Here is a 10618-nt window from a genome sequence, read left to right as displayed (position 1 = left end):
CCGTGGACAGCGCTGACCGTAGGGGTGGGCTGTGATGCGGTAGGTACGTGGCCGGGTGTACCGAATACCCGTTAGGTATCTCGGGAACCCTGTTCACATCGTTCGGAGCCGTATGGGAAACCTCGGCCGGACTCCCTGCGGATGGAACCTGAATAGGCGATAAACCTGGACTGGAGGCTTAGGTGATTAGGTAGGTCGTGGCCGACACCCACGTTGGGCTTCCGCTTGAAGGTTGCCGAGTACATGTCGTGTAAACGACGGTAAGTGGTGAGAGCGTGTATGAAGAAGTACACCCCTGCAGGGTTAACATGATCTATTCGAATAGCCGCGTCCGCGGTAAAGGACTACTTGGTTGCCTATACAGTTCATAGACAAGTAAATGGAAACTACTAAAAGCCTCAAGATAAGTGTGAGTGCCGAGGATGGCCCTTCCGTAGGAAGACGGAGGTGGATCCTCGGTAGTGTATTGAAGTGGTGAGTAGTGGACTCGTGTGCGCAAAACCATTTCAAGTTGGAGTATCGTAGGATAGTCTAGCCAAGAGTCAAAGATGGCTTGCTGCAATAACTCCACCAACCGTTCTTGATAATATGCATGTATGTAGGATCTGATGTAAGTCTTGCTGAGTACCTTTGTACTCATGTTGCTATAATCTACATTTTTACAGAAGACGCTGCAACCCCTTCTGATGGGTTCTATGTAGACGTTGACATCAACGAGTAGGCTAAGGACCCAGGTGGTGACCCTGAGATTGTGATTGACCACGTAGTATAGCTAGGCTTTCCAAGCCTCTTTTATTTTACTAGTTGTCTGTACTCAGACGATGTACTTCCGCTGCTGGTTTGTATGACTGTATGACTTGTATGTTGGGTCGTGAGACCCGTACCTTTGTGTATGTTATGTATGGCTCCCTGAGCCTTAAATAAAGTACTTGTATCATAGAGTCATGTTGTGATGCTTCGTTGTATTTACACATATCGGGCATATTGTGTGTATGATTGAAATGCTTGGTATGTGTGGGATCTGACTATCTAGTTGTTTATCTTTAGTAGCCTCTCTTACCGGGAAATGTCTCCTAGTGTTACCGCTGAGCCATGGTAGCTTGCTACTGCTCTGGAACACTTAGAATGGCCGGCATGTGTCCTTCTTCGTTCCTGTGTCTGTCCCTTCGGGGAAATGTCACGCTTTGAGTACCGGAGTCCTGTTAGCCCGCTACAGCCCCGTTTACCGGAGTCCTGCTAGCCCAGTGCTACAGCCCGGACCCACTTGCTGATGACCGACACGTTCGAAGCTGGGTCATGGATGCCTGTCCCTGTAAGTCTGTGCCACTTTGGGTTTACGACTAGTCATGTCAGCCCGGGCTCCTTATCATATGGATGCTAGCGACACTATCATATACGTGAGCCAAAAGGCGCAAACGGTCCCGGGCAAAGGTAAGGCGACACCCGTGGGGATACCGTGCGTGAGGCCGCAAAGTGATATGAGGTGTTACCGCCTAGATCGATGTGACATCGAGTCGGGGTCCTGACAGAAGAATAACAAAACAAATACTATGTCTTCGTTTCGCCTTCAATCTTCTCGACTGCAGCCATTTCTTCTTGGAAATACTAAAGAACAATTGCTTCACCTCAACACTATATTAAGGGGTCAACTCCATCACAAAATCTTCTCTGTATGATTTCTTATCGAAACATATATCTATTCTCTGCAACATAGATACTTCTTGTGAAGTTCTTCAAGCATCTCATCAGAATATAATATTCTTCTCGATACGTCAGAGACTATTTCTCTCTGTGTGCACTAGAACAAATCAGTCCCTTACTATTTCTCACAACAATCTCCAACACCGAAGGAGTCAATACAGGCATTGTACCAACACTCTGGATGACCTGGAGATCCATGCTGATGTGTTGAGATGGTGCAGATGGTAGATGCACCGGGATGGAGAGACATGCCGCTAGAGGTGGGTGACTATTTGCGGCCTCCATGTGCTTGCCGCACCTCGAGGTGGTAGCTCGCCATGCATAGTCTAAATTAGTTGCTTTTTGTCAGGTTAATGGTAGTGTTTAAGGGTCCGACATGTGGATATTGTCGGTGTCAAAACCGGCGGATCTCGGGTAGGAGGTCCCGAACTGTGCGTCTAAGGTCGATGGTAATAGGAGACATGGGGCACGATGTTTACCCACGTTCGGGCCCTCTCTATGGAGGTAATACCCTACTTCCTTCTTGATTGATCTTGATGAATATGAGTATTACAAGAGTTGATCTACCACGAGATCATAATGGCTAAAACCCTAGAAGTCTAGCCTATGTGATTATGATTCTGCCCTATGAACTAAACCCTCCGGTTTATATAGCACCAGAGGGGACTAGGGTTATACAAAGTCGGTTACAGAGAAAGGAATCTACACATTCGAATCACCAATCTTGCCATCCACACAAAGGAGAGTCCCATCCGGGCACAGGAAGAAGTCTTCTATCTTGTATCTTCATAGCCCAACAGTCCGGCCCATGTTAATAGTCCGGCCGTCCGAGGACCCCTTAATCCAGGACTCCCTTAGTAGCCCCCAAACCAGGCTTCAATGACGAGGTGTCCGGTCCGCAGATTGTCTTCAACATTGCAAGGCGGGTTCCTTCTCTGATTACTTCAAAGTACCTGACTTAAAGAGCAGTATCTGACTTTTCATTTAATGTCGCGCTCATCGGCTTCTGCACTTTCATGATTTCAGCTTCCACATGTCGAGCGAATACGAGAGGTCGGGGTATTTTTGCACATACCACCCTGACCATGTAAGAAATTCATCTATTTAAAGAGATGGGGATCTTCAGATCCAATCCACACCAAGCGAGGAATCCTCAGCGCTTGCCAGCAGAAACCACTCCAACATGGCCACAAAAAAGGCGATTGGGAAAAGTGTTCTGTATCCCACAATCAGCTAGTAAAGCTGCAGACACAGGGATTTGTCTCCCCCCCCGCAGAACTAGCCACGTTTGAGTCGGATTGGCTTCCTTCACAGGTGGGGCGCAGGCGAAGAATTTCGCCAACCCATCCGGGGGAGCGAGTATGCTTTGTTCCCTACTTTTTGACGGGTGTTCGATTTCCAATCCATCCATTCCTCCGAGGGCTTCTAGAGTATTATGGCCTCCAACTGCACATTTTACTCCTGCCTCCATCGTGCACATTGCGGGTATGTTGCTCTTTGTGAGATATTTCTGGGTTGCGAGGCTTATTTTGAATTATGGAAGAAACGGTTTTGCCTCGTCCCTCGTAATCAAGAGTGATCAATATTTCAAGTGGGCGGCACCGAGGTATGGCGCATCGCCGCGACCGGATACCTGTCCGGCACGCCGAAGAAGGCATCCGAAGAGTGGCCTTCCGAATGGTTCTATATCGGGGATGTCTCCCTTCCCGACCCAGTCCAAATGGGTCTTCCTGAATTTTCAAGTGCTCCCCTGAAGAAACGCTACAGCTGGCTCCCCCGGAGCCACGGGGAGGAAGATAACACGGAAGTCCGTCAATTGATGAGCACGATAAAGATGCTCGCCCGGTCCTGATTGTCAATAGTCGAGGTTATGGCGACATCCGTAGTACGGGGGGTCCAGCCACTCCAATACAGAGGGCATCCCACGTGGCACTATAACGGAGAATATGACGCCACCTGCTGCGGTCGGAAGGGTCCGGATACCCCCACCGCTTTGGCCAAAATACTGGTCAGACTTTTCAAAGGGGAGAAAGAGGAGTTCATCCGCATTAAACGCAGAGATGGATTTTCCATGTACAACCCTCCCAGCTGGGTGAGTTTCCATCCCACTACTCCACTCAATTTACTCCCTGAGTCACTTTCCATAAATATTAATCCGTTCATTTGTAATAGGAATGGCGGAAGATCACCAAGGAGCTCCACAGCCCCGCACCATAGCCAGAAGACCACTACCGGGCCCTTGACCATGGTTTCAAAGAGGATCCAGATATATTCGTGGAGCTCGAGGATGGCATGTTCTACCAGGCGAGCCATGATGGCACGAAGGTGGCCATCACTGCTGACTATCCTGGCCTTCTCCCTGCCTCACATGTAAGTAATCAGGAGACTTTTCCTTCGAAAGAATTTCCTTATTCTACCTCACCCACTGCACTATCTCGTGCTCCAAAGGGGAGGCGATCGGCACGCCACGCTACACCTGAGGCAACTCACAAGAGAGCAGTGCCTACTCCGAGCAGACCTTCGAAGAGGAAGGCAAATAAAACCACGACTGAGCCTTCATGAAAGAGGTATGGTTTTTTAAATATGCTCCTTGGCTGTCATATTGAAGTGTGACGCTATCCGTTGTGTCTTATCAGGAAAAACATTCACTGGACTATGTCCGGGGATCCTGCCGGTCATGCCTCCACTAGCCCGATTCCGGACCCTGTCTCAAGGACTAAGGCTGACGCGGGAGTGACATCGGATTGTCCTTCTGCAGAGGATTCGGATGATATATCCGTCACAAACTCTGAAGTGGAAAGCGCCATGAATCATCTGCGTCGGCGGGCCGCTCTTCGCGACCCTGGTTTTTCAGAAGAGGCTTTCAACGCCTTTAGCTCGGGTGATGCGTAATCCGAGCTGCTTGAGATGGGCTTACCAGAGCCACTGACCAATATTTGAAAGATATGCGGGTAAGTACACACTTGTACAATTCTGATAATTATATACCAGTAGCCCCCAAGACATGAAGCAGTTGATGCAACTGATTAGAGGATCGTTGTATATCCAGGTGCTCACAAAGAAGAACAACCTGTTGTCTCAGGAGTTGGAAAAGTGTCGGACCCAGCTAGCTACTGCTATTGCCGAACTGGATAAATCAAAGATGTAGTGTCTGGTAATGATACCCTCCATCGAGAAAACATAATCATATACCAGAATTATTAATATAGGTGCATATCTTATGGAAGAGTCGCCAGATCATCCGGGAGAGGTACCGGAAGTCGCACAGACGGGAGGTCCAGAAGCTCAAAGGCAACTGGCCGCAGGCGAACGTATACTGACACGGGTCAGGGAGGAGAAAAACAAACTACAGGATTCCAACACCGAGCTGGGCGTGGAAGTAAACATGGTCGGGCCCAGCTGGCTGACTCCGTGAATGAAAATAAGAGGCTACGAGGCAGCTTATTTAGTATGTGTTCAAACTTACCTTCACGTAGTTCGGTGAGGAAAGGAACTGACAGAGTTATGTCTGCAGGTATGCTGACCGGCCGTCCCGAAGAGGAGATGTCCGGATCTTCTGGTGATCTACTACAAGAGCTGTCGCAAATGCACGAGAGAGCTCGGCATGCGATGCAAAGTATTGCCAAGGCCTTATGGCCATCCGTCTCCCCTGCAGGAAGTATGGAGGAGCTTGTACAGCTATTCAAGGGAGCGCAGCGGCGCTTCTGATTATTGAAGATATCGGCCTATTGGGAAGGTGCGCGAGAGGCCTGGGCCATGGTCAAAACACGGTATACCAAGCTCGATCCGAATCATACGGCCCGGGTCGGACCTTTAGGGTCAGATGGAAAAGAAATTCCCGCTAGTCTAGTATATGACCAGGTACTAGTAGCCGCCAAGTATTCCCAACAGGATTGTAGGCTAGATAGCCTATTAGATGGCATAGAGGAAGAAGTTTTTGAGTCCAAGTTACTATGTACTTCAATTGACAAATTTTTCCCTAGCCGAATTGTAAAACGATTGTCATGGCAGACCTTTTTGCTTTGACCTCTGGACCCGAAGGTGTGGAGTGTTTCCGAATACCCGCTCGGTAATGTAAACCGGGGTATGCGTGGAAACCAGGCGTAGGGGTCATAGTTGCTTGAACAGACAAGTATCCGGCTAGCTATGTTATATTCCATTTTGATCGTAAGAAACATCTTCTAGAGAGAATAGTTCCGTTAAGGGTTCCTTTCCGTCGGTCAGCATGCGTTAACGTGCATGTCTGAACTGTGATTGAAAAATCACAGCATACGTCAAATCTAGGGGTTCATAGTGTAACAAGAAAAGAACATCTTTAGTCCGCCGACCGAATATTCCCTTAAGAACGCTAGCTTTCGGCTTCACCCAGTCTGAGGTACACATCCGGATGACCCGGCAGTAACAATCGCAGAGGTGCTCCCTTTATACCCTAGTCGAACTAACGGGAACGTAAGGCATAAGCACAGGAGCCAGGCAACCCAGCTTGGCCAAAACTTAAGTCATATCGATGCATATAATGGTGAAGAAAAGGTACATACGCGGAAATGACACATATGTGGTGAGCCTGATGCTCGGAAAATAATAATAATAAGCTTCTGTACAAGAAGCCCCTAGGTATAATTGACGTTCATATTTGAGAATGTGTGTGTCGTAGGTGTAAGGTTTAGCCGTACGAGAGGTTTAAGGCTAAAAAGAAAAGAAAAGGTGAAAAGAGAGGAAAATAAAGAATGGAAATAAAAGGGAGAAAGGAGACGAACAAAGAGTCCGGCGCTAGGCATAGAATCTTCGGAGTCTGGCCGCGTTCCATGGGTTCGGCTCTAGGCGATTGTCTGATGCATCACGTAGGCGGTACGCTCCTCAAGTGAGGACTTCGTTAATGATGAAGGGACCCACCCACTTGGGCTTGAGTTTCTCCTTTTTCTTCTCCGGTAAGCGTAGAACAAGTTCACCAACATTATAAGTCTTGGACCGTACTTCTCTGCTTTGATATCTGCGGGCCTGCTGTTGATAGAATGTGGAACGTGCTTTTGCGACTCGCACTCCTCCTCCAGGGCATCAAAGTTGTCCTGCCAATCAAGCTCAGCCTGTCTCTCTTCATACATACGCACTCGAGGTGAGTCATGAAAAATGTCGCAGGGTAACACAGCCTCTGCACCGTACAACATGAAGAAAGGTGTATATTCAGTAGAGCGAGTGGGTGTGGTCCGCAGCCCCCAGAGTACGAAGTCGAGCTCCTCGACCCAGTGCTTGTCTGATTCTTTCAAAGACTGCAGTAATCTTGGTTTAATGCCGCTCATAATAAGACCATTGGCTTGTTCGACTTGACCGTTTGTTTGTGGGTGATAGACGGAGGCGTAGTCAAGCTTAATGCCTAGATTAGCACACCGGGTTTTCACCTCATAGGCTGTGAAATTGGAGCCGTTATTAGTGATGATGCTGTGTGGAACACCATAACGGTGCACAACGCCGGATATCAAGTCTATCACTAGTCCGGCTTCGGCCGTTTTAACTGGTTTGGCCTCTATCCACTTCGTGAATTTATCCACCATGACCAACAAATATTTTTTCTTATGGCTTCCTCCTTTAAGGGGTCCGGCCATATCAAACCCCCAGACCGCGAAAGGCCAAGTGTTGGGGATTGTTTGTAGAGCAGTGGGTGGCATACGGCTTTGGTTGGCGAAAAGCTGGCATCCGACGCAATGTTGGACAAGGTCCTGTGCGTCTGCTCGGGCCGTCTACCAATAAAAACCTATACGGAAGGCCTTGCTTACAAGGGCCTGAGCCGCGGCGTGGTGACCACCGAGGCCGGCATGAATTTCAGCCAAGAGCTCCCGCCCTTCTTCCTCGGAGATACATCTTTGAAGTACTCCAGTAGCACTTTCCTTGTATAGTTCTCCCTCTTGAACCTTGTAGGCTTTAGAGCGCCGCACAATACAGCGTGCCTCATTCTGATCCTCAGGGAGTTCTCGCCTATTAAGGTAGGCCAAGAAGGGTTTGGTCCATGGGGTAATGACTGCCATGATGAGATGGTCCAATGGTGTAATTTTGATGGCTGAGCCCCCGATGATATCGGTGTGTTCGGAATCTGGGGTTATAGTCGGATCCGGATTGGTGTTGTCGCTCTCCCTCTACCACACCATGGAGGGATTGAAAAGCCTTTCCAAAAAGATATTAGTTGGGATGGGGTCGCGCTTAACGCCGATTGTCGGTGTCAAAACCGGCGGATCTCGGGTAGGGGGGTCCCGAACTGTGCGTCTAAGGCTAATGGTAACAGGAGGCGGGGGACACGATGTTTACCCAGGTTCGGGCCCTCTCTATGGAGGTAATACCGTACTTCCTGCTTGATTGATCTTGATGATATGAGTATTACAAGAGTTGATCTACCACGAGATCGTAGAGCCTAAACGCTAGAAGCTAGCCTATGATTCTGATTGTTGTTGTCCTACGGACTAAACCCTCCGGTTTATATAGACACCGGAGGGGGCTAGGGTTACACAGAGTCGGTTACAGAGAAGGGAATCTACATATCCGAATTGCCAAGCTTGCCTTCCATACAAAGGAGAGTCCCACTCGGACATGGGACGAAGTCTTCAATCTTGTATCTTCATAGTCCAACAGTCCGGCATAAGCATATAGTCCGGCTGTTCGAGGACCCACTAATCCAGGATTCCTCAGTAGCCCCTGAACCAGGCTTCAATGATGATGAGTCCGGCGTGCAGATTGTCTTCGGCATTGCAAGGCGGGTTCCTTCTCCGAATACTCCAAAGTAGATCTTGAACACAAGAATCGTGTCCGGCTCTACAAAACAAATTCCACATACCACCGTAGAGAGTATAATATTCCGCGAGTCTAATCTGCTGACAACTTGTCCATGGCGTGACATCACACCGCGGCCCGGTTATTATTCAAACCAATTTTCGAACCTGCCACTACACATCTTGTGAGGCGGTTTTATTGGCACTCTTGTCGAAGCAGAGATCGTGTCCCCTTATCACGGGATTCTCATCAACATGGGCGTGGATAACCCAACTGCTCCATTAGTATGACACCTTGGATTAGGCATGTTCCAAACGGCCGCGCGGAAGACGCTTGACATTCATCCCCTTTATAAAGAGGTCAAGACCTGTCTCTTTCTTTCCACGCTTGATCCTTCCCTTCCCCCACCTTGAGTTCCAATACCCAAGGCGCAGCCCAAGCGCTTCGGACCTCCAACCATGTCCGGGTCCAGCCTTCAAGGCCGGTGGATGGCCTCTCTTTTCATAGAGAAGGACATCACAAAGCTTAGGGAGGCTAGGTACTTGACCGACGAAATCCTTCATAGGCTTCCTGCTCAAGGGAAGGTTATCCCTACTCCCAAACCCAACGAGAGTGCCGTGTTCATCTCCCACTTCCTCCGAGGGCTAGGCTTCGGTCTTCATCCCTTTGTGAGAGGGCTCATGTTCTATTACAAACTAGATTTTCATGATCGAGCTCCAGATTCCTTCCTTCACATCTCAATGTTCATCGTTGTGTGTGAGGCCTTCTTCGCATTACCCCACACTTTGGCTTATGGCTCAAGACCTTCAATGTGAAGCCGAAGATGATCAATGGGCGACATGCGGAGTGCGGAGGCGCTATAATAAGAAAAGGTGTCGATATTCTATGGACAAAGGGTTCCTTCCTAGAAGCTTCTGACCTATGGCAACGAGAGTGGTTTTATATCACAGCACCCCGAGGTAGAAAGTGGGAAGCCGCCCCAGCCTTCCGCTCCGCTCCTTCGCCATAGCTTGCATCATGGGTCAACAAGGGGCTGGACTGGGGATCGGTTGATGACGTGCGGACATTGCAAAGCCGCATTCAGGATCTCATCAAGAAGGACATCAGTCTTGTCAAAGTAATCCAAGTAATCCTAGTTCGTCGGGTCCTGCCATGCCAGCGTCGACCTCTCCGTATGCGGGAGTTCAACCCAGAAGGACCGCGAACTGTCCAGCACTTCTTCGGCATGACGCTCGAAGGGATGTATCAACTATTCTTCGGATCACGAATAAAGTGTCCGGACACAACAGAGGATGCAGGCCTCGATTGCAACCATCCAGATACACAGGTGAGTAATTCCACAATCGAACATGCTGTCATTATATTTGTCACAACATTATCCTGAAAAAACCATCCTTGCCCAGGGTTGGATAAGAAAGGCAGAGAAGATCAGGTGTTCGGCCCCTCTTCCCGAAGATTCAACGGACCCTATATTAACCAGGATGCTGGCTCGTGCACCTTATCAAGTGTCATCAGTGAAGGACAAGGAGAGGAATGGGGAAGCCGAAAGCGGACTTCATGGTGAAGGTATGTTACGCATCATAACTGGGGAAATTGGTACTCCCGTGTCGGAGGATGAACGGGGAGGGGAACCTAGTATCCCCTCTCCCCACGGGAAGAAAAGGACCGCCCCTGAAGACTTGGAAGCAGAGGTCTTCAATAGAGGGAAGAAAACTTTATCAGGGGGCCCTGCCCCGGAAGGCAACATCGCTGCACATCGCCCACAAGGGGCCAGCCGCTAACCGAGCCGTAAGTGAACAAAGGTGCTTTGTATGCATACCCCATTCTTTTCCTGAGAATAACGACTAAGACGTATGTTTTGCAGTTCGGCATATAGCCTCCCTCAATAATCTTCGTCTTCGGGGGATCTTCTTCCGGAGATGATGGAGAGCAAAATGCCTCCTCCTACTTCTCCGCCTCATGAGGCGGACAACCCTGAGGTGTCGTCCCGGTGGATCTCTCCCGATCCGCAAAGGCTAGAAGGTAACTCTTCAGACGCCCAAGGTCCAGGGTATTCGGCTCCTAGAGAGACCAACAGAAAAAGCCCCGGATGGTCCAATACACAGCCAGACACATTGACGGGTCTTTTGCGGCAAGCGCCTATCTTAGAGGCACATCGTAC

This window comes from Triticum aestivum, chromosome 7B (genome assembly GCF_018294505.1).
Source record: "Triticum aestivum cultivar Chinese Spring chromosome 7B, IWGSC CS RefSeq v2.1, whole genome shotgun sequence".
NCBI lineage: Eukaryota > Viridiplantae > Streptophyta > Magnoliopsida > Poales > Poaceae > Triticum > Triticum aestivum.
This window is presented reverse-complemented; position numbering follows the sequence as displayed.